The sequence below is a fragment of the Monodelphis domestica genome, chromosome 1 (genome assembly GCF_027887165.1).
Source record: "Monodelphis domestica isolate mMonDom1 chromosome 1, mMonDom1.pri, whole genome shotgun sequence".
Lineage (NCBI taxonomy): Eukaryota > Metazoa > Chordata > Mammalia > Didelphimorphia > Didelphidae > Monodelphis > Monodelphis domestica.
The window spans coordinates 346,094,012-346,118,908 of NC_077227.1; positions in this window are offsets into that span (position 1 = coordinate 346,094,012).

Sequence of the window (24,897 nt, forward strand, 5' to 3'; positions counted from 1 at the left end):
TTGTGTCCTTGATCAGAACCTATTTCCATGTTCTTATTTGCACTAGGATGTTCATTTAGAGTCTATATCCCCAACCATATCACTTCGATCCATGTATTCAGGCAGTTGTTTTTCTTTGGTGTTTTTACTCCCACAGTGTTTCCTCTGAATGTGGATAGTGGTCGTTCTTGTAGATTCCTACAAGTTATTCAGGATCACTGCACTGCCACTAATGGAGAAGTCCATTACATTCAATTATACCACAGTGGATCAGTCTCTGTGTACAATGTTTTCCTGGTTCTGCTCCTCTCACTCTGCATCAATTCCTGGTACTTGTTCCAGTCCCCATGGAATTCGTCCACTTTATTATTCCTTTGGACACAATAATATTCCATCACTAACATATACCACAATTTGTTTAGCCATTCCCAATTGAAGGGCATCCCCTCATTTTCCAATTTTTTGGCACTACAAAAAAAACACAGCTATGAATATTCTTGTACATGTCTTTTTCCATATAATCTCTTTGGGGTACAAACCCAGCAGTGCTATAGCTGGATCAAAGGGCAGACAGTCTTTTAGTGCCCTTTGGGCATAGTTCCAAATTGCCCTCCAGAATGGTTGGATCAATTCACAACTGCACCAGCAATGCATTAATGTCCCAACTTTGCCACAACCCCTCCAGCGTCATTACTTTTCTTTGCTGTCATGTTAGCCAATCTGCTGGGTGTGAGAAGATACCTCAGAGTTGTTTTGATTTGCATCTCTCTGATTAAAAGAGATTTAGAACAGTTTTTCATGTGCTTATTAATAGTTTTGATTTCTTTAACTGAAAATTGCCTATTCATGTCCCTTGCCCATTTTTCAATTGGAGAATGGCTTGATTTTTTTGTACAACTGGTTTACCTCCTTATAAATTTGAGTAATTAGACCTTTGTCAGAAGTTTTTGTAATAACGATTGTTTCCCAATTTGTTGCTTCCCTTCTAATTTTGGATGCATTAGTTTTTTTTGTACAAAAACTTTTAATTTGATATAAACAAAATTATTTATTTTACATTTTGTGACTCTTTCTATGTCTTGCTTGGTTTTAAAGTCTTTCCTTTCCCAAAGATCTGACAAGTATACTATTCTTTGTTCACCTAATCTGCTTATAGTTTCCTTCTTTATATAAAGGTCATTCACCCATTCTGAGTTTATCTTGGTGTAGGGTGTGAGATGTTGATCCAAACTTAATCTCTCCCATACTGTCTTCCAATTTTTCCAGCAGTTTTTATCAAATGGTGGGGTTTTGTCCCAAAAGCTGGGATCATTGGGCTCATCATATACTATCTTGCTCTGGTCATTTACCCCTAGTCTGTTCCAATATTCCTCTTTTCTCTATCTTAGGCAGTACCAAATTGTTTTGATGACCACTGCTTTATAGAATAGTTTGAGATCTGGGACTGCAAGTATTCCTTTCTTTGCATTTTTTTTTTCATGATTTCTCTGGATATCCTTGAACTTTTGTTCTTCCAAATGAACTTTGATTTGGGTTTTTTTCTAATTCAGCAAAAAAAGTGTTTTGGTAGATCAATGGGTATGGCACTAAATAAGTAAATTAATTTGGGAAGGATTGACATTCTTATTATGTTAGCTTGTCCTACCCATGAGCAATCAATGTTTCTCCAATTGTTTAGATCTAGTTTTAATTGTGTGGAGAGTGTTTTGTATTTGTTTTCATTTAGTTCCTGTGTTTGTCTGGGCAGATAGATTCCTAAGTATTTTATATTGTCTAGGGTGATTTCAAATGGAATTTCCCTTTCTAATTCTTGCTGCTGAGATAGGTTGGAGATATATAGAAATGCTGATGATATATGTGGGTTTATTTTGTATCCTGCAACTTTGCTAAAGTTATTGATTATTTTGACTAGCTTTTTGGTTGATTCTCTTGGATTCTTTAAATAGACCATTATATCATCCACAAAGAGTCATAGCTTAGTCTTCTCATTGCCAATTTTAATACCTTCAATTTCTTTTGCTTCTCTAATTGCTACAGCTAGTGTTTCTAGTATAATATTAAAAAATATAGGTGATATTGGGCATCGTTATTTCACTCCTGATCTTATTGGGGAGGCTTCTAGTTTATCCATATTGCAGATGATATTTGCTGATGGTTTTATATATATATATATATATATATATATATTGTTTATTATTTTTAGGAAAGGACCTTTTATTGCTATACTTTCTAATGTTTCCAAAAGAATGGGTGTTGTGTTTTATCAAAGGCTTTTTCTGCATCTATTGAGATAATCATGTGATTTTTGTTAGTTTGCTTGATAATATGGTCAATTATGTGGCTGGTTTTCCTAGTACTGAACCATCCTTGCATTCCTGGTATGAATCCTACCTGATCGTACTGGATAACCCTTGTGATGACTTGCTGGAGTCTTTTTGCTAGTATCCTATTTAAGATTTTTGCATCAATATTCATTAGGGAGATTGTTCTATAGTTTTCTTTCTCTGTTTTTGACCTACCTGGTTTTGGGATCAGTACAATATTTGTGCCATTAAATGAATTTTGTAGAACTCCTCCTTTGATTATTCTGTCAAATAGTTTGTATAATATTGGGGTTAGTTGTTCTTTTAATGTTTGATAGAATTCATTTGTGAATCCGTCTGGACCTGGGGATATTTTTTTAGGGAGTTCTTTGATGGCGTATTCAATTTCTTTTTCTGATATGGGGTTGTTTAGGTAATCTATTTCTTCCTCTGTTCGTCTAGGCAATTTATATTTTTCTAAGTAATCATTCATATCCCCTAGAGTGTCATATTTGTTGCCATATAATTGGGCATAATAGCTTTTAATAATTGCCTTAATTTCCTCTTCATTAGAGGTAAGGTTTTAGGGGTGTATGGGGTACTCAGGGAGGGGTAATATCTCTGGTATGGAGGGCTTGTTGTGCCCTCCTAGGGCAGCTCTCCAGCCACTGACCCTCACCTGACACCCACCTCTCACTTTGGCTCCTAGTAGCTGCTAGCAAGTGGCAGCGGCCACACCCCAGGCAACGGCTTCAACAGGCCGGCTAAACCTTGTGAGGGTAGCCATCGGGTCGATGTCGACCCCTGGTGAACTAGGGCTTTGCTCACCCAGCATGTGAAGACTGCTTTGGTGGAACAGGCAGGAGAAACCAACAAGAAGGTTCAATGGCTGAGATGGCGATGCAGCAAGGCACTGTGGAGTGCTTAGGGCATGATGGAGCACAAAAGACAACAGGCCCATCCAATGCAGCTGAGGAAGTCTCCAGGTGTAACGACTTTTCGTGCCAATGGACCCAGGCTTCCAATGCCGAGAGAGTGGGACTGTCTCTGTGCATCAACTTTTCCACTTAAATCTTCATGCACAGGTGTCTTTGTGCACAAAAATGCACAAAGACAATCGTCATCCTCGGTTCAAGAGACAACCAACAGAGGTAAGGTTTCCCTTTTCATCTTGGATACTGTCAACTTTTTCTTCTTTACTTTTATTAATTAGACTGACCAGTACCTTGTCTATTTTATTTGTTTTTTCAAAGTACCAGCTTCTAGTCTTATTTATTAAATAAATAGTTCTTTGACTTTCAATTTCTCCTTTGATTTTTAGGATCTCTTATTTAGTCATTATCTGAGGATTTTTAATTTCTTCACTTTCTAGATTTTTAATTTGCATACATAATTCATTGACTTCTTCTCTCCCTAATTTGTTAATATATGAACTCAAGGATATAAATTCCCTCCTCAGTACTGCTTTGACTGCATCCCATAGGTTTTGAAAGGATGTCTCATCATTGTCATTTTATTCAATGAAATTATTAATTATTTCTATGATTTGTTCTTTGACTAACTATTTTTGGAAAATTGTATTGTTTAATTTCCTATTTATTTTTTATTAACTCTCCATGTACCCTTACCAATTATTATTTTCATTGCATTGTGATCTGAGAAGGTTGCATTTATTATTTCTGCTCTTTTGCACTTGTTTGCCATGTTTTTATGCCCTAGTACATGGTCAATCTTTGTGAATGTACCATGTGCTGCTAATAAGAAGGTATATTCCTTTTTTGTCACTACTTATTTTTCTCCACATATCTACTAACTCTAATTTTTCTGAGATTTCATTCACGTCTCTTTCTTATTTATTTTTTGCTTTGATTTATCTAGTTCAGATAAAGGTCTCCCACTAGTATAGTTTTTCTATCTATTTCATCCTTGAGTTCCACTAATTTCTCCTTTAGAAATTTGGATGCTATTCCATTTGTTGCATACATGTTGAGTACTGATATTTCCTCATTGTCTATACTGCCTTTTATCAGTATGTAATTATCTTCCCTATCTCTTTTAACTAAATTTATTTTTACTTTGGCTTTGTCAGATATCATGATTATGATTACTGCCTTCTTTTTATCTATTTATTTAGTTGATGTCCAATAGATTTGGATCCATCCTCTTACTTTCACCCTATGCGTATCTACCTTCCTCATGTGTGTTTCTTGCAGACAGCATAGGATATGGTTTTGGATTCTAATACACTCTGTTATTTGCTTGCATTTTTTGGGTGAGTTCATTCCATTCACATTCAGAGTTATGATTACCAGCTATGTATTTCACAGCATTTTGATTTATACTCCTAGTCCTGCCTTTTCTTCTTTCACTATTTCCTTCTACACGAATGTTTGTTTTTAATCAGTCCCCCTTGTTCCCTCCCTTATTTTACTTCCCTTTTTACCCCCCTCCCTTCTTATTCCCCCCCCTTATTTTCTTTGCAGTCTTTTTAAAACTTCCCTCCTCCCTCTCCCTCCCTTATACTGCTTCACTCCCCACCAGTCCATTTGTTACCCTTCTACTCCCCTATAAGGCATGAATCTATTCTTTGCCCCAATGGATTGGATTGTTCTTCCCTCTTTGGGTCAATTTCAATGTACATAAAAGTTGAGTATTTCCTGTCTCCAACCTCTTTACCCTTCTAGTGTATTGATGTTCTCCCCCCTCCCACCATGAGCTTCTTTGTGACATATAAATTTAGCCCCTTTTGATTCTTTTCTGATTTCTTTTATTATTAACCTCTTTTTTAGCTCTAGATGTGTATATATATGTGCATATATATACATATATGTATTTATGCATACATATATCTATATACCTATTTATGTCTTATTATTTCATCCTAAACAGTATGCCACTGTTCCCTCTAAGTGTAATTCTTCTAGCTGCCCAGGTGATAACAGTTTTTAAGAGTTACCAATGACCTCTTTTATTATAGGGATACATATCATTTTAACTTATTTAGTCTCTTTTTAAAAAGGGGGGGTTGTTTTGTTTTGTTTTTCTTTATTCCCTCTTTTTTAATTACCTTCTCATGGTTCTCTTCAGTTCTGTGCTTGGACATCAAATTTTCTGTTCAGGTCTGGTCTTTTCTTTACAAATTCTTGGAATTCTTCTATTTTGTTGAATGGTCATACTTTCCCCTGTAAGAATATAGTCTTTTTTTTCTGGGTAGTTGATTTTTGATTATAGGCATAGTTCCCTTGCTTTCTGGAATATCATATTCCATGCCTTTGGTCCATCAGTGTAAATGCAGCCAGATCCTATGTTATCCTCATTGTGGTCCCATGGTATCTGAATGACTTTTTCCTGGTCTGATAGTTCTTGAATTTGGCTCTAACATTTCTGGGTGTTGTCAATTGGGGATTAAGTACAGGAAGTGATCTATGGATTCCTTCAATCTCCACTTTTCCCCTCTTGTTCTAAAATATCGGGGCAGTTTTCTTGAATGATTTCCTGTAGTATTATGTGTAGGCTTTTTCTTTTGTCATGGTATTCTGGTAGACCAATGATTCTTAAATTGTCTCTTCTTGAACGATTTTCTAAATCTTGTTTTGTGAATGAGATGCTTCATATTTTCCTCAATTTTTTCATTCTTTTGGTTTTGTTTTATAGTATCCTGCTGCCTTGTGAGGTCACTTCATTCTAGTTGTTGTATTCTTGTTCTTAAAGACTGAATTTCATCCCTGGTTTTTTGGTCATCATTCTCCTTCTGGTCTGATTTTCTTTGGAGGTCATCTTTCATCCTCTTTGCCTCATCTTTCATCTCCTTTGATTCATTTTCAAGGTGGTTGATTTTGGCTTTCAAGACACTATTTTCTGTTTCCAGATGACTTATCTTAATTTTTAAGTTCTTTTCCCAATTGTCTTCAGCCTCTCTTAATTGTGTTTTGAATTGCATTTTGAGTTCTTCCAAATTCTGAATCCAATTCTCTGGGATTTCTGATTTATCGTTTGCTGATCCCTCCCCCCTCTGTTCCATTTGCTGTATAGAAGCTGTCTATTGTAATTTCTTTCTTCTTTTTCTGTTGTTTTCTCATATTCACCCCTTCTTTGCTCCCTGTATTTGTCTGTGCTCTTGCTCTTCTCATTTTTTTGGTTTTGGGGGTTTCTGTCAGTCTCCCCTCTTGGAGCTTTGACAGAAGGTCTCTCCCTGCAGTCTGTGGGGAGGGGTGTTGTAGTTTGAGCTTCCCTATCCTCTGGAGGCTTTTGATTCGATTAAATTAAAGTCCAGAAGTCTGTGAGGGAGGGTTGTTGGAGGCTTCCCTGACCTCTGAAGACTTTTGATGGGATTAAGTTCAGCTGAGTTGGGCTGGATGTGCCCTGAGGCCAAAACCTCCTGGAAGGATAGAGCAATATGGAGGATCTTCATAGCTCTGTCCAGGCTGCCAGCTCTGTGCTCCCTCTCCAAATCCTTCCCCACCACCTGTGTTTGATGCCCTGAGCCTGGCACAGCCCTGCCCACATGGTATACCCTCCAAACCAGTGCCTTTGCCCGCCCAGTAGTTCCTGTCGCCTCTGGAGGCTTACAGCTCTAAGTGGGGGGGAGGGGTCCTGCAACCTTCTTTCTGCCTTCCCCTTAAACCCGAGTGTTCTTGGATTCTGGCTTTTGGGGGAGTACCTTTTGGATTGAGTCCAGCAGGAGAGTTCCTTTGCTCTGTCTTGTTGTTAGGTTTAATTTTCAGTCTCCTAGGATTAGTCAATTTGTGATCAGTAAGGAAGGGTTTTCAGAGGTCTGAACTTCTGCTACTTCTAAGCCACCATCTTGACTGTGCCCTCAAGGAGATTTTGTTAAAAAGAAGATTCCAGGTATGGCAAATGTCCAGCATCTGGAAATGTAGTATAGTGTGTAAGGAAAATAAAGTAGATTGACATGATGTTGTTCAATTCAACTCTTTGTGACCCCATTTGGAAGTTTACTTGGTGATTTGCCATTTCATTCTCCAACTCTTTTGACAGATGAGAAACTGAGACAAAAGGGGTAATTGCACAGCTAGCTTCTAAGGCCAGATTTGAACTTATGAGGATGAATCTACTTGATTCCAATGCCAGTGTTCTATCCACTGAGCCACCTTGCTGTCCTTAGGTTATCATAGCTGGATTATATGTTATTTGGAGAGGAATAAGGCTTAAGAAGACTGGAAAGGGAAAGAGGGGGAAAGTTATGAAAGTCTTTAAATGCTATTTGAACCTGGAGTTAATAAGAAGTCATTGGAGCTTGTTTTATAAAAGAATGAGTTGGTCAGACCTACACTTTAAGAAAGTTTCTTTATATTTAGTGCCATACCCATGGAACTATCAAAAAAACTTTTTTACTGAATTAGGAAAAACCATAACAAAGTTCAAAAGAACAAGGATATTTAGGGAAATAATGAAAAAACTGTGAAGGAAGGTGGCCTTGCAGTCCCAGATCCCAAACTATTCTATAAAGCAGTGGTCATCAAAACAATTTGGTACTGGCTAAGAGACAGAAAGGAGGATCAGTGGAATAGACTTGGGGTAAGAGATCTCAGCAAGACTGTCTATGATAAGCCCAAAGATCCCAGTTTTGGGGACAAAAATCCACTATTTGGTAAAAACTGCTGGAAAATTAGAAGAATGTATGGGTAAGATTAGGTTTGGATCAATGTCTTACACCCTACACCAAGAGAAACTCAGAATGAGTGAATGATGTGAACAGAAAGAAGGAAACCATAAGTAAATTAGGTGAACACAGAATACTATACATGTCAGATCTTTGGGGAAGGAAAGATTTTAAAACCAAGAAGAGCTAGAAAAAAATTACAAAATGTAAAATCAGTAATTTTGATTACATCAAATTAAAAAGGTTTTATACAAAAAAAAAACCAATGCAACCAAAATCAGAAGGGAAGCAACAAATTGGGAATCAATATTCTTAACAAAAACCTCTGACAAAGGTCTAATTACTCAAATGTATAAAGAGCTAAATCAGTTGTACAAGAAATCAAGCCAATCTAGAACTGATAAATGGGCAAAGAATGGGAATAGGCAATTTTCAGTTGGAGAAATCAAAAGTATTAATAAGCACATGAAAAAGTGTTCTAAATCTCTTAATCAGAGAAATGCAAATCAAAACAACTCTGAGGTATCACCTCACATCTAGCAGATTGGCTAACATGACAGCAATGGAAAGTAATGAATACTGGAGGGGATGTGGAAAAGTTGGGATATTAATTCATTGCTGGTAGAGTTGTGAATTGATCCAAACATTCTGGAGGGCAATTTGGAACTATGCCCAAAGGGTGATAAAAGACTGTCTGCCCTTTGATCCAGCTATAGCACTGCTGGCTTTGTACCCCAAAGAAATAATAAGGAAAAAGACGTACAAGAATATTCATAGCTGCACTCTTTGTGGTGGCCAAAAATTGGAAAATGAGAGAATGCCCTTCAATTGGGGAATGGCTGAACAAATTGTGGTATATGTTGGTGATGGAATAGTATTGTGCTCAAAGGAATAATAAAGTGGAGGAATTCCATGTGAATTGGAACAACCTCCAGGAACTGACGCAGAGTGAGAGAAGCAGAACCAGAAGAACATTATACACAGAGACTGATGCACTGTGGTATAATCAAATGTAATGGAATTCTCCATTAGTGGCAATGCAGTGAACCTGAACAATTTGGAGGAATCTAAAAGAAAGAACAAATCCACATTCAGAGGAAAAATTGTGGGGGTAGAAACACGGAAGAAAAACAACTGCTTGAATACATGGGTCGAGAGGATATGGCTGGGGTGTAGACTCTAAATGATCACACTAGTGCAAACATCAACAACATGGAAATTGGTTCTGATCAAGGACAAATGCAATACCCAGTGCAATTGTGTATTGGTTAAGGGAAGGGTTGGGGGAGGGAAGGGAGGGAAAGAATTTGATTCCTGTAACTAAGGAATAATGTTCTAAATTGACTAAAAATAATAAGAAGAAAACAAAGCAAAACAAAACAAAAGGAAAAGAAAAGAAAAGAAAGTCTCTTTAATAACTGTCGACTAGATAGATTGGACTGGAGAAAGTCTTGAGGCAATGGAAGACTTACTAGAAGGGTATGATACTGGTAGGAGAAAGAGTTGGATAGAGTCTGACCAGAGTGGCAATGGTCTAAATAAAGGAAAATCACTCTATGGGAGAGATGTTGTGATGGTAGAAATACTAAAATTTGTTAGCATATTTTTAATAGTGAATTTGTATGCAAATTATAGAATAAAATGTATGAAAGAAGAAACATAGCTAGAAAAGGAGATGAGCAACTCATATAGGAAGAGTGAAACACACACTGTTCTCCCTTTATGTAAGTGGAGTATTCTGTATTTTCTACATGAGGAGATTTTTACAATAATGTAAATTTGCTTCAAGACCTAAGGAAGCAGGAAGCAAGGGGATGCTCCCAGAGGAAGGAGGCCATACATCGTTCAAGGGATATATGGGGGCCTGGCTAGAACTGAGAAGAAAAACAAGTCAGAACAGACATGTGAGGGCTGGATACAAGCAGAGATAGAAAAGTGGCTGAGATGGGCTGGGACAGGCAAGAGTTACTCAAGTATAGAGCACATACACATAAAAGAGAGACACAGGTGGGTGGAATAGGGCAAAGATCTCATCTTTCTGTTCCCAAGGTCTCAAGCCAAGATTCTAGTGTAGATGACAGTTTCTCTGCTAGTCTTTCTGCCTTAACTTGGAGAACTTATAAGGATTTTTTGTTTTGGTTTGGTTTGGTTTGTTTTTAGAGTGGGGTGGAAGGCCACAGAATGCCAGGCAGAAGTAGAGGGAAGAACATAGTACTTTACAACAAAAGTTAAACTAGGTATTTTTTTGGAATGCAGATTTCTTTCAGAATTCTTTAAATAATTTCAAATTTGCACAATATGAATTTACTTAAAAAGAACATTGTCTGCATAAGGAACTCCATTGTTGTGCTATTCGTGTCCACAAAATGTTAATAGCCTTATAGGAAGGCTTTAAGCACATTGGATACATACTGTCTTAAGATTTAAGGGAAGACATGAATGAGATTCTTAAAGGATGATAAAGATGTGGATGGCTTGATTGCAATCTATTTTGTTGAAAGGAGCTAGCTCCTGCATTGATATCACAAATCCATTGAAGGGGAGAAAATGGTAATTGCGATATGATTAGGTCCAGCATTAATACCAAATTATTACCATTCAATATTTTAAAAAGCAAATAGGAAATTGATTAAGTCACTTGCTATAAAAGACTTTTTCTAGCATTTAATCTTTGGCAATGGATTAATATGTGATTTGTATATCAAATGTGACCAATATTTATAGGTTTATCTTGAATGTGTTTATCTCATTGCTGCTATATCTTCATTAGTGCTGTCTTCTCCCATTAGATGGTAAACTCTGGCAAGGCAGAAACATACAAGCCTCCAAAATATTAAATACAATGACCTATTTTGGTTGGTATAATGGGCACTCAATTGCACTCAACAAACATGTATTGTCTCTGCAATACATTCATATTTATTCATGATGAATGATTATCATCACACAGTTCCTTTTACTGTATGAGTCCTTTAGTTCTCATTACTCAGATAGTCCTAGATATATCTGTTTCTTCTGAATCTCAAAACAGGCAAGGGAATAGTTACTCACTCTCACAGAAAGCCATGCATTAAAAGTAAACTGATTATGCCTTCCATGCCAATACTCTATGATAACGCCTAATAATCATCATGTTACTCGGCAACTAAATGTGAGAGGAATAGTAAAAAGAGATATATGAAATGACTGGGGAGAAGTAAAATTAAATTAATCCATTTTGCCCTCAAAATTGTATTTTAAACCCAGCCTATGGCTATTAACTAGCTTTCAGGATAAAAGATACATATATGTGGCTATATATATGCATATGAATGAACATGCACATGTTATACATTTTTTGAATGTTGATTAACTTTAGATAATTCTTTGGTATTTCAATGACATCAAATGTTTCCAACCCAATGATCCAATTTTACACAGAGTAGATATGAATTTATACCTGAAAGATTTATTTGAATTTTCAGATTGTTTATCCCCATGTTTTCTTAACTCTCATACATCTTTTTTCTTCTGAATTTTATTTCCTTCTAATTTTATTTAAAGGTTTTATTAAAATAAGGGAAAGTCATCCCCATCAAATAACCAAGCAAAAAAGAAGGAAAATATTCCTTTTTGTTTGATTGCATGAGTTTAAACAAAACCCCATCTGCTACATTAGAAAATCAGCTGTTATCTAGGGTGGAAGTGGGGTAGGGTATTGTATTTATACCCAAAATTTCATTTGCTTTGATTTTTTATTGCTCCATTTGTAATCTTCCTAAGTTTTGAGTTTCTGAAGACTGGCCCATTAAAAATGCACAAAGATGTGCATGCATACACAGAAACACCTATACAGAGGAACCACCTACTCATTTCAGAAAACTATAGGATGTATTTCTTTACATTCTATTCAAGGACTCCTGACTGTAAGCCAGACCTTACAAAAAAGCTTCTGGGGAAAAGAACAAAATTGGACAATTGGCATGTGATATGCAATAACATTAATCAATGACTAGGCATCATATTCATCCCTGAGCCCTGGAAAAAGTAGAAAAACTAAATGGAAGAACACATTGAAAAATCAGGGGAAAACAAATGTATTTATTTTACATTTGCTTTTCGAGTGACACCTCTCCCTTCTTCATATTACAATGTCTTTGAGAACTAAACTGGCTAGTGGAGAAAATCTACAATAATTGAAATAAATGGATCATTTTATAGATATTTCTCTTCATTCTTTTTTTAAGAGACTAGTAAAAATGGAGGTCAAGAAAAATTTAAAAGCTATCATTTACGTAGTACCTACTATGTGTCAGGTATCACTGTGCTAAGCATTTTACAAATATTATCTATCTCATTTGATCTTCATAACAACCCTGAGCAATAGTAATATTATTATATCATTTGTACAGATACCTATTGTACTGAAGCATGGATGTTAAGTATCTTGCCAATGGTCATGCAGCTAGTAAGTGTCCAAGTACAAGTACAAGTCCAAAACTTGGGCTCTTTGAACCCAAATTTTCTATACCCCCGTCTCAAAGCTATATGCACTGTGCTACCTAGCTGCCTACATGGTAAATAACCAATTTCAGGGCCATAACCACAAGAACAGCATGGGATGTGAGCAATTTCAACTTTAACTCTAATTAATTTTCTAATTAGTTCACAATGGAAAGATAAAAGCATAAATATATTCTAATGATAATAGGCAGAATATAATAGAGAAGAAAGAGTTAGATGAGTGGTAATCCATAGGGTTCCCATTGATACTACCTAGTTGGCTTTGGGAAAATCTCTTGATCACCCTAAGCCTCAATTTTCCCTTTGTTGGAATAAGAATATAGGATTAGATGGCTTCTGAGTTCCCTTCCAGCTCTAGATCACAATTCTGGATCAAGAACTAAAGTATGTATCTTTTGATTTTGTTTATTAGAATGTCTGTTAGTAAACTAGGTTAACTATAATATGAAAACTAACATTAGGATGCCTTAAGCCAGACATTTGCTACAAAAACAAATATGGTTTAAACAGGTAAGTGGGATCAAGAGTTTGACAAAAATAGTGATTTTTGTGGGGGAATAAAAATTAATGCTTATTGTTGAGGCAATCCAGTCACAGATGATAATTTCCCACTTAAAGTAAGACACATTTGAGTTCAGTTCCTGTCCCTGAAACTTAAATAGCTATTTGAGATGTCATATATGGTCTATATGTCAAAGACAACTCCCTAGGCAAAGGTTCTATGTGATTTGCACTGGTAAAAAGAATTCCTTCTAACAATGAAATCTTTCCAGTCATTCACATTCACAAACCACAAGACATTTTCCCTTTCCCTCACAACTCACATCTACCCAGTTGTCACATCTTATCTATTTAATATCTGCAGTATATGCACTCACACTGCCCTCCCCTTGGTTTAGGGTTTCAGAATCTGTGGTCTGGTGTATTGTAATAGCGTCCAAAATGATCTCCCTGAATCCAACCTCTCCTCCTTCCAATCCATTCTCTACCCTGATATCAGATTTCTATTCATATGCATAGGCATGACTAGCACTAATTTGCTCATGAAGATTTGGTATATTCTTATTACTTTTAAGGAAAAATGCAAACTTCTCTACTTGGTATCTAAAGTCCTTTATGATCTGGCTGCAGCCTCTCTTTCCAGACTGATTTTACATGGCCACCTCTCACACACGCTGTCTTATGACCAAACTGAATAACTTATGGTTCTGTTTACATGGCATGTCTCCTGCCCTTTTCATTCCCCTCTTTGCATAGATTGACTGTCCTCTGTGCCTAGAACATACTCACTCCTCATTTTTATCTTACAGAATTGCTTGCTTTCTTCAAAGCGCATCTCAAGAATCACGTCTTATATGAAATCTATTCTACCCTTACATTTGTGCCTAACTCATGGAATCCCTATCTCTCCCCCCAGAAAATACTATGTTTAGGTGCCTTTAGTTTGTACTTACTCATATGCCTTATAAATAAACCTTACGTTTGTACTTAATCATTTATGGACATGTGATACCAATCCTACCAATCGACCCAAGATTACAGTATAAACTAGAGGGCAAATTTTAATTTCATTTTTCTTTCTATATATTCGCAGATCTTTGCACAGGGTCTGACAAATAAAAGGACATTGATAAATATGCATTGAATGGAATAGAATAAAATCAAAGTTCCTTCCAATTTAAATGCTTTTTGATATTTGGGAAAATAATCATAGGAGTTTAGAGCTGGAAAAGGCCCTACAGATCTAACCCTATCATTTGACCAATGAGGAAAGAGTCATAAAAAATAACTTCCCAAAAGTCAAACAACAAGTTAATACAGCCCCATAGAATCTCAACTTCATCATTACTGATTTAGTGTGCTTTCTACTATATCATGCTAATATTATAAAAGGCTTCTACTAACCCACAATCATTAGATATGCATTTTGAATTGCCCTTCTCATCATGGAATATGTTTGTATTGAACATATACCCTTCCTGCACTTGAGAGGATAGACATGGGAAAAAAACCAATAACTGGGAAATAGAGCAATGTCAGCTAGAGTCTGTGGGAATTAAAGTACTTGCCTTATTTTTAAACATTGAAATTATTTCAACAAACAGTATAGTGCTGTGTGTGCTAGGCTAAACTCTTAATAAAACACAATTTCTTTGAGGTTTAGAAATATGTCATTTGCATTTGCATCTCCCTCATCTTATACTAGGAAGAAGAGTCCAGCAAGAGACAGTGGCATAGGGAGTGATATATTCCTCTCTCTCTCTCTCTCTTCTCTGTTGATTAAGCTCATCTTTCATCCAAACCCCACCATGCACTAGACATAGTGTGAAAGCCTCTTTGCAATCTTCCTGCCAAAACCTCCTTCCATCTTTTGACTGGATATTGACCTTTTCTCCATTACAATTCCCCTGTAAGGTAACTTAGAAGCCCCCACTCTACGCCAATCTTCAGGTCTACCTCCTCTTCCCAATATTTCTTTTTTTTTTTTCACTTTAAACATTATTTTATTTGGTCATTTCTAAACATTATTCATTAGAAACAAAGATCATTTTCTTTTCCTCCCCCCACCCCCAATCCCACCACCTCTCCCATAGCTGATGCACTATTCCACTGGGTATCACATGTGTTCTTGGTTCAAACCCATTTCTATGTTGTTGGTATTTGCATTAGAGTGTTCATTTAGAGTCTCTCCTCACTCGTATCCCCTCCACCCCAGCAGTCAAGCAGTTGCTTTTCCTCAGTGTTTTTACTCCCATAGTTTATCCTCTTTTGTGGATAATGTTTTTTAGATCCCTGCAGATTGTTCAGGGACATTGCATTGACACTAATGGAGAATTCCATTATCTTCAATTGTACCACAGTGTATCAGTCTCTGTGTATAATGTTTTCCTGGTTCTGCTCCTTTCCCTCTGCATCACTTCTTGGAGGTTGTTCCAGTCTCCATGGAATTCCTCTACTTTATTAATCATTTTAGCAAAATAGTATTCCATCACCAATATATGCCATAATTTGTTCAGCCATTCCTCAATTGAAGGGCATCCCCTCATTTTCCAATTTTTGATCACCAAAAAGAGTGAGGCTATGAATATTCTTGTACAAGTCTTTTTCCTTATTATTTCTTTGGGGTACAAAGCCAGCAGTGCTATAGCTAGATCAAAGGGCAGTCTTTTATCGCCCTTTGGTCATAGTTTCAAATTGCCCTCCAGAATGGTTGGATCAGTTCACAACTCCACCAGCAATGAATTAATGTCCCTACTTTGCCACATCCCCTCCAGCATTCATTACTTTCCATTGCTGTCATGTTAGCCAATCTGCTAGGTGTGAGGTGATACCTCAGAGTTGTTTTGATTTGCATCTCTCTGATTATGAAAGATGTAGAACACTTTTTCATGTGCTTATTAATAGTTTTGATTTCTTTCGCTGAGAACTACCTGTTCATTTCCCTTGCCCATTTATCAATTGGAGAATGGCTTGATTTTTTGTACAACTGATGTAACTCTTTATAAATTTGAGTAATTAAACCTTTGTCAGAGGTTTTTATGAAGATTGTTTCCCAATTTGTTGCTTCCCTTCTAATGTTAGTTACATTGGTTTTGTTTGTACAAAAACTTTTTAATTTGATGGATTCCAGATTATTTATTTTGCATTTTGTGACTCTTTCTAAGTCTTGCTTGTTTTTAAAGCCTTTCCCTTCCCAAAGGTCTGACATGTATATTATTCTGTGTTTGCCTAATTTTCTTATAGTTTCCTTTTTATGTTCAAGTCATTCACCCATTTTGAATTTATATTGGTGTAGACTGTGAGGTGTTGATCTAAACCTAATCTTTCCCACACTATCCTCCAATTTTCTCAGCAGTTTTTATGAAATAGTGGATTTTTGTCCCAAAAGCTGGGATCTTTGGGTTTCTCATATACTGTCTTGCTGAGGTCACTTACCCCAAGTCTATTCCACTGATCCTCCTTTCTGTCTCTTGGACAGTAGCAAATTGTTTTGATGACCACTGCTTTATAGTATAGTTTGGGATCTGGGACTTCAAGGTCCCCTGCCTTTGTATTTTTTTTTCATTATTTCCCTGGATATCCTTGATCTTTTGTTCTTCCAAATGAACTTTGTTATGATTTTTTCTAGATCAATAAAAAAACAATTTTGGAAGTTCCATGGGTATGGCACTAAATAAATAGATGAGTTTGGGTAGGATGGTCATTTTTATTATATTGTCTCTTCCTACCCATGAGACGTTAATGTTTTTCAAATTGTTCAAGTCTAGTTTTAGTTGTGTGGAGAGTGTTTTGTAGTTGTGTTCATAAAGTTCCTGTGTTTGTCTCGGGAGATAGAGTCCTAAGTATTTTAGTTTGTCTAAGGTAATTTTGAATGGGATTTCTCTTTCTAGTTCTTTCTGCTGAGCTGTGTCGTAAATATATAGAAATGCTGATGACTTATGTGGGTTTATTTTGTATCCTGCAACTTTGCTAAAGTTGTTGATTATTTCGATTAGCTTTTTGATTGAATGTTTAGGATTCTTTAAGTAGACCATCATGTCATCTGCAAAGAGTGATAACTTGGTCTCCTCCTTGCCTATTTTAATGTCTTCAATTTCTTTTACTTCTCTAATTGCTACTGCTAGTATTTCTAGTACAATGTCAAATAATAGAGGTTATAATGGGCATCCTTGTTTCACTCCTGATCTTAATGGGAATGCATCTAGTTTATCCCCATTGCAGATGATATTAACTGATGGTTTTAGATATATACTGTTTATTATTTTTAGGAACGACCCTTCTATTCCAATGCGTTCTAGTGTTTTTAATAGGAATTGGTGTTGTATTTTATCAAAGGCTTTTTCTGCGTCTATTGAAATAAACATGTGATTTTTGTTGGTTTGCTTATGGATGTGGTCAATTATGTGGATGGCTTTCCTAATATTGAACCAGCCCTGTATCCCTGGTATAAATCCTACTTGGTCATGGTGAATGACTCTTCTGATCACTTGCTAGAGTCTTTTTGCTAGTATCCTATTTAAGATTTTTGCATCTATATTCATTAGGAAGATTGGTCTATAATTTTCTTTCTCTGTTTTTGGCCTGCCTGGCTTTGGAATTAGTATCATGTTTGTGTCATAAAAGGAATTTGGTAGAACTCCCTCTTGGCTTATTATGTCAAATAGTTTGTATAGTATTGGGGTTAGCTGTTCTTTGAATGTTTGATAGAATTCACTGGTGAATCCATCAGGCCCTGGGGATTTTTTCTTAGGAATTTCTTTGATGGCCTCTTGGATTTCTTTTTCTGATATGGGATTATTTAGGAAATCTATTTCTTCTTCTGTTAGTCTAGGTAATTTATATTTTTGTAAATATTCATCCATATCACCTAGGTTGGTATATTTATTGCCATGTAGTTGGGCAAAGTAGTTTTTAATGATTGCCTTAATTTCCTCTTTGTTGGAGGTGAGGTCCCCCTTTTCATCCTTGATGCTGTTAATTTGCCTTTCTTCTTTCCTTTTTGAAATTAGATTGACCATACTTTGTCTATTTTGTCTGTTTTTTCAAAGTGCCAGCTTCTAGTCTTATTTATTAGCTCAATAGTTCTATCACTTTCGATTTTATTAATTTCTCCCTTAATTTTTAGGATCTCTAGTTTGGTTTTCTTCTGGGGGGTTTAATTTGCTCGTTCTCAAGTTTATTGATTTGCATTTCCAATTCATTGATCTCTGTCCTCCCTAATTTGTTAATATATACACTCATGGATATGAATTTTCCTCTAAATACTGCTTTGGCTGCATCCCATAAGGTTTTAAAGGATGTCTCACCATTGTCATTTTCTCAATGAAATTATTAATTGTTTCTATGATTTCTTCTCTAACTAACCAATTTTGGAGTATCATATTATTTAATTTCCAATTAATTTTTGATTTGGCTCTCCATGTACCCTTACCAATCAATATTTTTATTGCCTTGTGATCTGAAAAGGCTGCATTTATTATTTCTGCTTTTCTGCATTTGAGTGCCATGTTTCTGTGACCTAGTGTATGACCTATTTTTGTGAATGTGCCATGTGGTGCTGAAAAGAAGGTGTATTCCTTTTTGTCCCTATTTATTTTTCTCCATATGTCTATTAACTCTAATTTTTCTAAGATTTCACTCACCTCTTTTACCTCTTTCTTATTTATTTTTTGGTTTGATTTATCTAAATCTGATAGTGGTTGGTTCAAGTCTCCCACTAATATGGTTTTACTGTCTATTCCTCCTTCAATTCTCCTAGTTTCTCCATTAGAAATTTGGATGCTATACCATTTGGTGTATACATGTTGATTAGTGATATTTCCTTATTGTCTATACTCCTTTTTAACAAAATATAATTACCTACCCTATCCCTTTTGATCAGGTTTATTTTTGCTTTGGCTTTGTCAGATATCATGATTGCAACTCCTGCCTTCTTTCTATCAGTTGAGGCCCAAAAGGTCTTACTCCAATCTTTAATTCTAACCTTGTGAGTATCAACTCACCTCATATGTGTTTCTTGAAGACAACAAATGGTAGGGTTTGGGGTTCTATTCCAATCTGCTATTTGTGTAAGTTTTATGGGTGAGTTCATCCCATTCACATTCAAAGTTATGCTTGTCACTTGTGGATCCCTGGCATTTTGATATCTTCCCCTAGTTCTGACCTTTCTTCTTTAGCTATATCCTTTTGAACCAGTTATTTACTTTAGGTCAGTCCCCCTAGTCCTCTCCCTTGATATGCTTCCCTTTCTAGCCCCTCCATTTTTATGCTCCCTTCCCCTCCCCCCTCTCCTTCCCTCCCTTTTTATACTCCTTATCCCCTCCCCCTTCTTGATTTTCCTTTCTTTCTTACCCTGTTGGATTAAATAGAATTCAGGATCCCACTGGATCTAGATGTTCTTCCCTCTCAGATTTGATTTCACTGTGAGTAAGGTTTAAGTAATTCCACTTCATGCTCTCTTCCTCTCTTTCTCATATGAGAGTTCCTCCCCTCCCCTTCCCATGTGTATCTTTGTATGGGAAAGATTATTTTATTTAGTCCCCCCCCCATTTCTTGAAGTAAATCTTAGTATTATCAACGATTCCCCCCCTCCCTTTTTCTTTCTTTGCTCCCCTTTCACCAAATCTCCTTGAGGCCCCAATCTTTCCCTATGCATGATTCTTCTAACTACTCTTATGATGCATACAATTTTTGAGAGTTACTCAATACATTTTCCCCACATATTAATATATATAATTTGATGTAAATGTAGTCCTTATAGAAGAGAGTTTGACTTAAAGAAAAAGATAAGATTTATCTCCTTTTCCCCTTCTTTCATATTTACCTTTTCATGTTTCTCTTGCTTTCTGTGATTGGATATCAAATTTTCCGGTAACTTCTGGTCTTTTCTTAGTAAATGCTTGGAAATCTTCTATTTTGTTGAATGCCCATACTTTCCCCTGGAAGTATATAGTCAGTTTTGCTGGGTAGTTGATTCTTGGTTGGAGAACCAGCTCTCTTGCCTTTCTAAATATCGTGTTCCATGCTTTGCGGTCTCTTAGTGTGTTATCTGCTAAGTCATGTGTGAACCTTATGGGAGCCCCCCTATATCTGAAGCTCCACTTCTTGGCTTCTTGTAGAATTTTCTCCTTTTCTTGGAAGCTCTTGAATTTGGCAATTACATTCCTAGGGGTTGTCTTTTGGGGATTTAGTATAGAGGGTGATCTATGAATCCTTTCTATTTCTATTTTTCCCCCTTGCTCCAGAACGTGGGGGCAATTTTCTTTCATAATCTCCTGTACAATAATATGGAGTTTATTGTTTATCTCTGGTTTTTCGGGGAGACCAATAATTCTGAGGTTGTCTCTTCTTCCTCTGTTTTCCAAGTCTGTGACCTTTTCAGTGAGATATTTTATGTTTTCTTCTAATTCATTAATTTTTTGGGTTTGCTTTATTGATTCTTGCTGTTTTGTAATCTCACTGTCTTCCATTTTTTAAATTCTGGTCGTTAGGGACTGGTTTTGCTTTTCAGCTTTGTTTGCCCTTCTATTAGATGCTTCCAGCTCTTTCTCCAATTGTGAAGTCTTGCCTATCAGACTGCTGATCTCTTTCTCCCATTTTTTTCCCCAAAAGGTTTCCATCTTTTGGTTAAGCTCCAGTTTGAGATCTTCCAGAGCTTGTGGATAGTTTCCATTTTGGGAGGCATGTTCTGATTTTGTTTTGATGTCATCCTCATTCTCTTCTTTTCCTTGGATACTCCCGCCATAAAAGTTTTCAATAGTCACTTTTTTCCTCCCTTTCTTCTTGGAGGCTTGATTTTGGGCCATGTGAGCCATCCCTTTGGTAATTTTATTCCATTTTCCTTTTTGTTCTGGGGTCTGGGTGATATGGGCAGGTTTTCTGTGAATTTACGTTGCCTCAAACTAGTTCTTCCCAGCCTCCGAGGTTTCTTAGAGCACAGGCCCCTGTGTTCAGCCCAGCTGCCCAGGTGTTCAGAGAGGCCCTCCCAGGTGTTCAGCTCTGCCCAGGTGCTCAGCGCAACCACCCCAGAGTTCAGCTCCACAGCCCCCTGTGCTCAGTGGAGGATTCTCCCATGAAACCGCACTGAGCGGTCGTTTCCTCGCAGTCTTTAGATCCCAAGGACCCTGGTGTGGCCCCCCAGACAGAGATGCTCTTCACTCACTCGCTGTCCCAGTGAGTGCTCTGATAGCTTACTCTAGTTTTGGGGTGGGGTGGGGGGAGGGGCGGCTCAGTTCACATTTTTGGGCAAGCTTTTCCTCCTCCTTATAGTGTGGAAATGTTCAAACCCCACATACCTTCGTTTCTGTGGGGTACTGGAGAGTCCCTCCATTTTTCCAAAGGTGATTTTTATGCTCTTTTGAGGTAGTCTATTTCATTTGGTGCAGGGGAGAGGAAGAGAGTCACGTCTAGATTGCAGCCATGTTTACCCAGAAGTCTCTTCCCAACATTTCTGAGGCAGCCTCTTAAAGCCCCCTATATACAATCATAGTTGTTCTTACCACATCAATGAGTCACAAAGAAGAATACTATACTACTTATAAGAAAGGTCACCAAGCCTTACCATTTGTCCTGCCTCCATGTCCTCCTGAGCCAACATACTGGCATCTTACCTGCCAATATAGCTTGGGCCAAGGAATCAATCTGCTACTGTACCCTCCTTTGTTTATTTTCTCCCTTAATTAGAACGTGAGTTTCTGGAGAATAGAGACTATTTGCCTTTTATACTTGTATCCTCAGTTCTTAGCACAGTGCAAGCACTTAGTAAATATTTTTTCATTCATGCTTTCAACAGAAGAAACATTGAGATTTAGTGAATGAAATAGTTACTATATTCTACTATATTAGCAAGTTGCCCTAGAAAACTGATATTCACTGAGAAAGGCTATTAGAGTTTTAAGGGACCTTATGAATTATCTATTCCAATATATATAGATATAAAATATAGATATAATAGATATAAAATATCTATTCCAATTTTTTTCCTTTTTATTGATAAGGAAACAGAGCCAGGTTGAATAAATGACTTGCTCTAAGTCACACAAGTAGTGACAACTAGGATTCAGATCCTCTTCCTGATCACAAACTCAACACTGTTGAATGTACTACACTGTTTCTGAGAGATAAGAGAAACAGAATCAAAAGTAGAAACAGAGAGACCATTAAAAGCAGGGCCTCAGCAAAATTCATTAGATAGTATATGAGGAATCCCATTGAACAAATGTATATTCAGTTCAATTGATAAATTTTCATAAATGTTGGTCAAATAAAATAGAATAAAAGAAAACCAAAGAAATCATGAAGATCATGTTTGCCTTTGCTTGCCTCTTGCCCACATAACTTTCAACTATTTTGCGTGAAGGAGGTACACAGAGTACATGTTTTAAGCTATAATCTACATTGCAGTAAACTTTGGGTTTTCATCTGAACTTCCCAAAGAAGACATGCATCCAAACTAAAGGCCATGAATTTTGCTTTTTTCATGTTAGAAATGTTTCTATTCTAAAGCAAGGCGAGACATATGTTTGTTTTTTTTTAAACATTCTGGGAAAGTGGTAACAATCTATATTACCTTTGAAGATGGGCAAGTTCTGCTCTAAAACTATATCAAGAAAGGATCACTTAGGTGGCCCAGCTTTTTCTTTTTCATTTTAAAAAATATTTCTAGAAACACACATATAAACAAGTTCTTTTATAGAAGATACACCTCCATCCCTGTAGTAGATTTCAGGAAATATACCAAAAATAATAATAATAATAACAGGTAGTCACTGCCTTCAGTGAGCTTATGATCTCCTTGGAATGACAATGCACATACCAAAGAACAATTAAAAAACAAAAACAGAAACATTTGTAAGGAAGGAAGGAAGTGAAAGTTCTGGGACAATGATCCTAGAAATTCCCCAACTCTCAAAGGGAAGTCTGGTTTGTTTAAGATAAAATAGTTTACCTGGTGAAATCACAAAAGCTTTAGTGCCCTAGTTATTTCAAACAAGATGAGACCAAATGAAAAATTTGTTACTGGGAGCAATCATGCACTAGAAAGACAGGTTCACCCGATCAGTGCTTCCCATGGTGGGTTTCTCTGATGCTCTGATAAACCGAGCAATGTATTTGGAAAGGAGGCTTTCAGTTCTGCTTTTGTCTAAACAATTCTGCACAAAAATAGATGCTATTGTGAATACAATCACCAGAGAATTGTCAAGCAAGTGTTTTGTGAGCAGCAGCCCACCGATTCAGTGATTTTTCTGGGTTCCAGGTGGGCAGAGCCACCTGATTAACAGCCAGTCTCCAGGGAGACAGAAATTGCTAGTAGCCATTGACCTAGATGCCTGAAGAAGCACACTGTGCTAAGGGCTAGACTGCATTTAATCCCTCCCCTGCTAGGAGCACTGAGAGCCATAGGCATGACAGATGGTTGAAACATTCTAGATTTTATTTGCATACATAGACTTTGTCATTAATGGAAAGAAATGTTGGGAATTCTAGCTGAATGATACAGCACACATCTGGATGGAACACCGAAGCAGCTGGGTATATATCAAAAGTGTCACAGCCTTTAGAGAATTCTGAAGAGCATCATTGTTTCTAAACGAGGCTCCTGGGGCATTCCCTTGCCTCCAGAAATTCTTCCCAAATCACCCTGGGCACAAGGTCATTCTCAGATTGTGATTCCATATATAATCAATTCAACTGTTTTGAATCAAAACAGATGCTTCTTCACTGACAGCTTCCCAATAAAATTCTAAAATATCTGGGTCGGAAAGGACCTTGGAGATCAGCTCATTTTCTCTGCTCCATTTTACAGATGAGGAAACTTAATGTCTGAATTGTAGTAACAGCAGTTCTTGATTTCTAACTTATTTCTGGATATCTTGACAGAGATCCACCAGGATCATCAGGAAAGGGTGTTAAGAGGTCATACAGTCTAACTCCATCATTCTACAAATGCTGAAAGTAAGACCCAGACAGGCTAAATGACTTTCCAGAGATTACACAAGTTGCAAGTGGCAGAACCAAAACTGAATCACAGAACTCTTGATTCCTAGAGTTCTTTCTAGGGCTTTTTTAGTCCCTTGGCAGTCAAGGGGTGCAGAGAATAGAGCAGTGGGCCTGTAGTTGGGAAGGTCAGAGTTCAAAGCTGTTCTCAGATAATATTTAGCTATAGGAACCTGGGCAAGTCACTACACCTCTATTTGCCTTCATTTTCCTAACTGTAAAACAGGGATAATAATAGTGCCTAACTTCCCAGGGAACTTGTGAGAATCAAATGAGATAATATTTGTAATAGTTCATTGGACAGTGCCTACCATATATTAGGTGTTTGTCTCCTTCCTTTCTTCCTTCTTTCTGCTATACCACCACATAAATATCATCCTAAAACCTGAGCATCTCCCTCCATGGAAAGGATGTTAATTCTTTCAAGTCACCAATAAACTTGAGTTAGCTCTCTGTGATACAAGATATAGATTATATCTCTGATTTTAGCACCTACTTAAAATTTCTTCCTATTCTATAACTCAGTGGGTACTCAGAGACGGTTGAACTATTTGAATATTAACCTAAATTGAACTTAATTAGGAAGTCAAATATGTCACCAACGTTTCACGCCATGTAAGCAAAAGGTAAATTAAATTTAAGGTTTCGGGATTCTGTGCTTTGGGGGGTTATCAATGCCATTGCTTCTCACCACTGCCTCAGTTTCACTAAAATTGATTAACCTATATATTATGTATCGTGTATGTCCTGATATATCTATATTATAAGTTTGTAATAGGGTCACAAAAGGAAATGGGTCTCTCTTGTAATTTTGAGTGAGGGATAACCTAAGGGCATGATGTGGGTTCTCCTGCCATTCACCAAATGTGAAAAGGTCTAGAGGAAAATCCATAGACCACTGGGTGGACAACAATGTAGAACATATGGAAGGCCATAGATAAGACCAGACAGGATGGGTCACAATCTCCTATAATGGAGAAAGATTTATCAAAG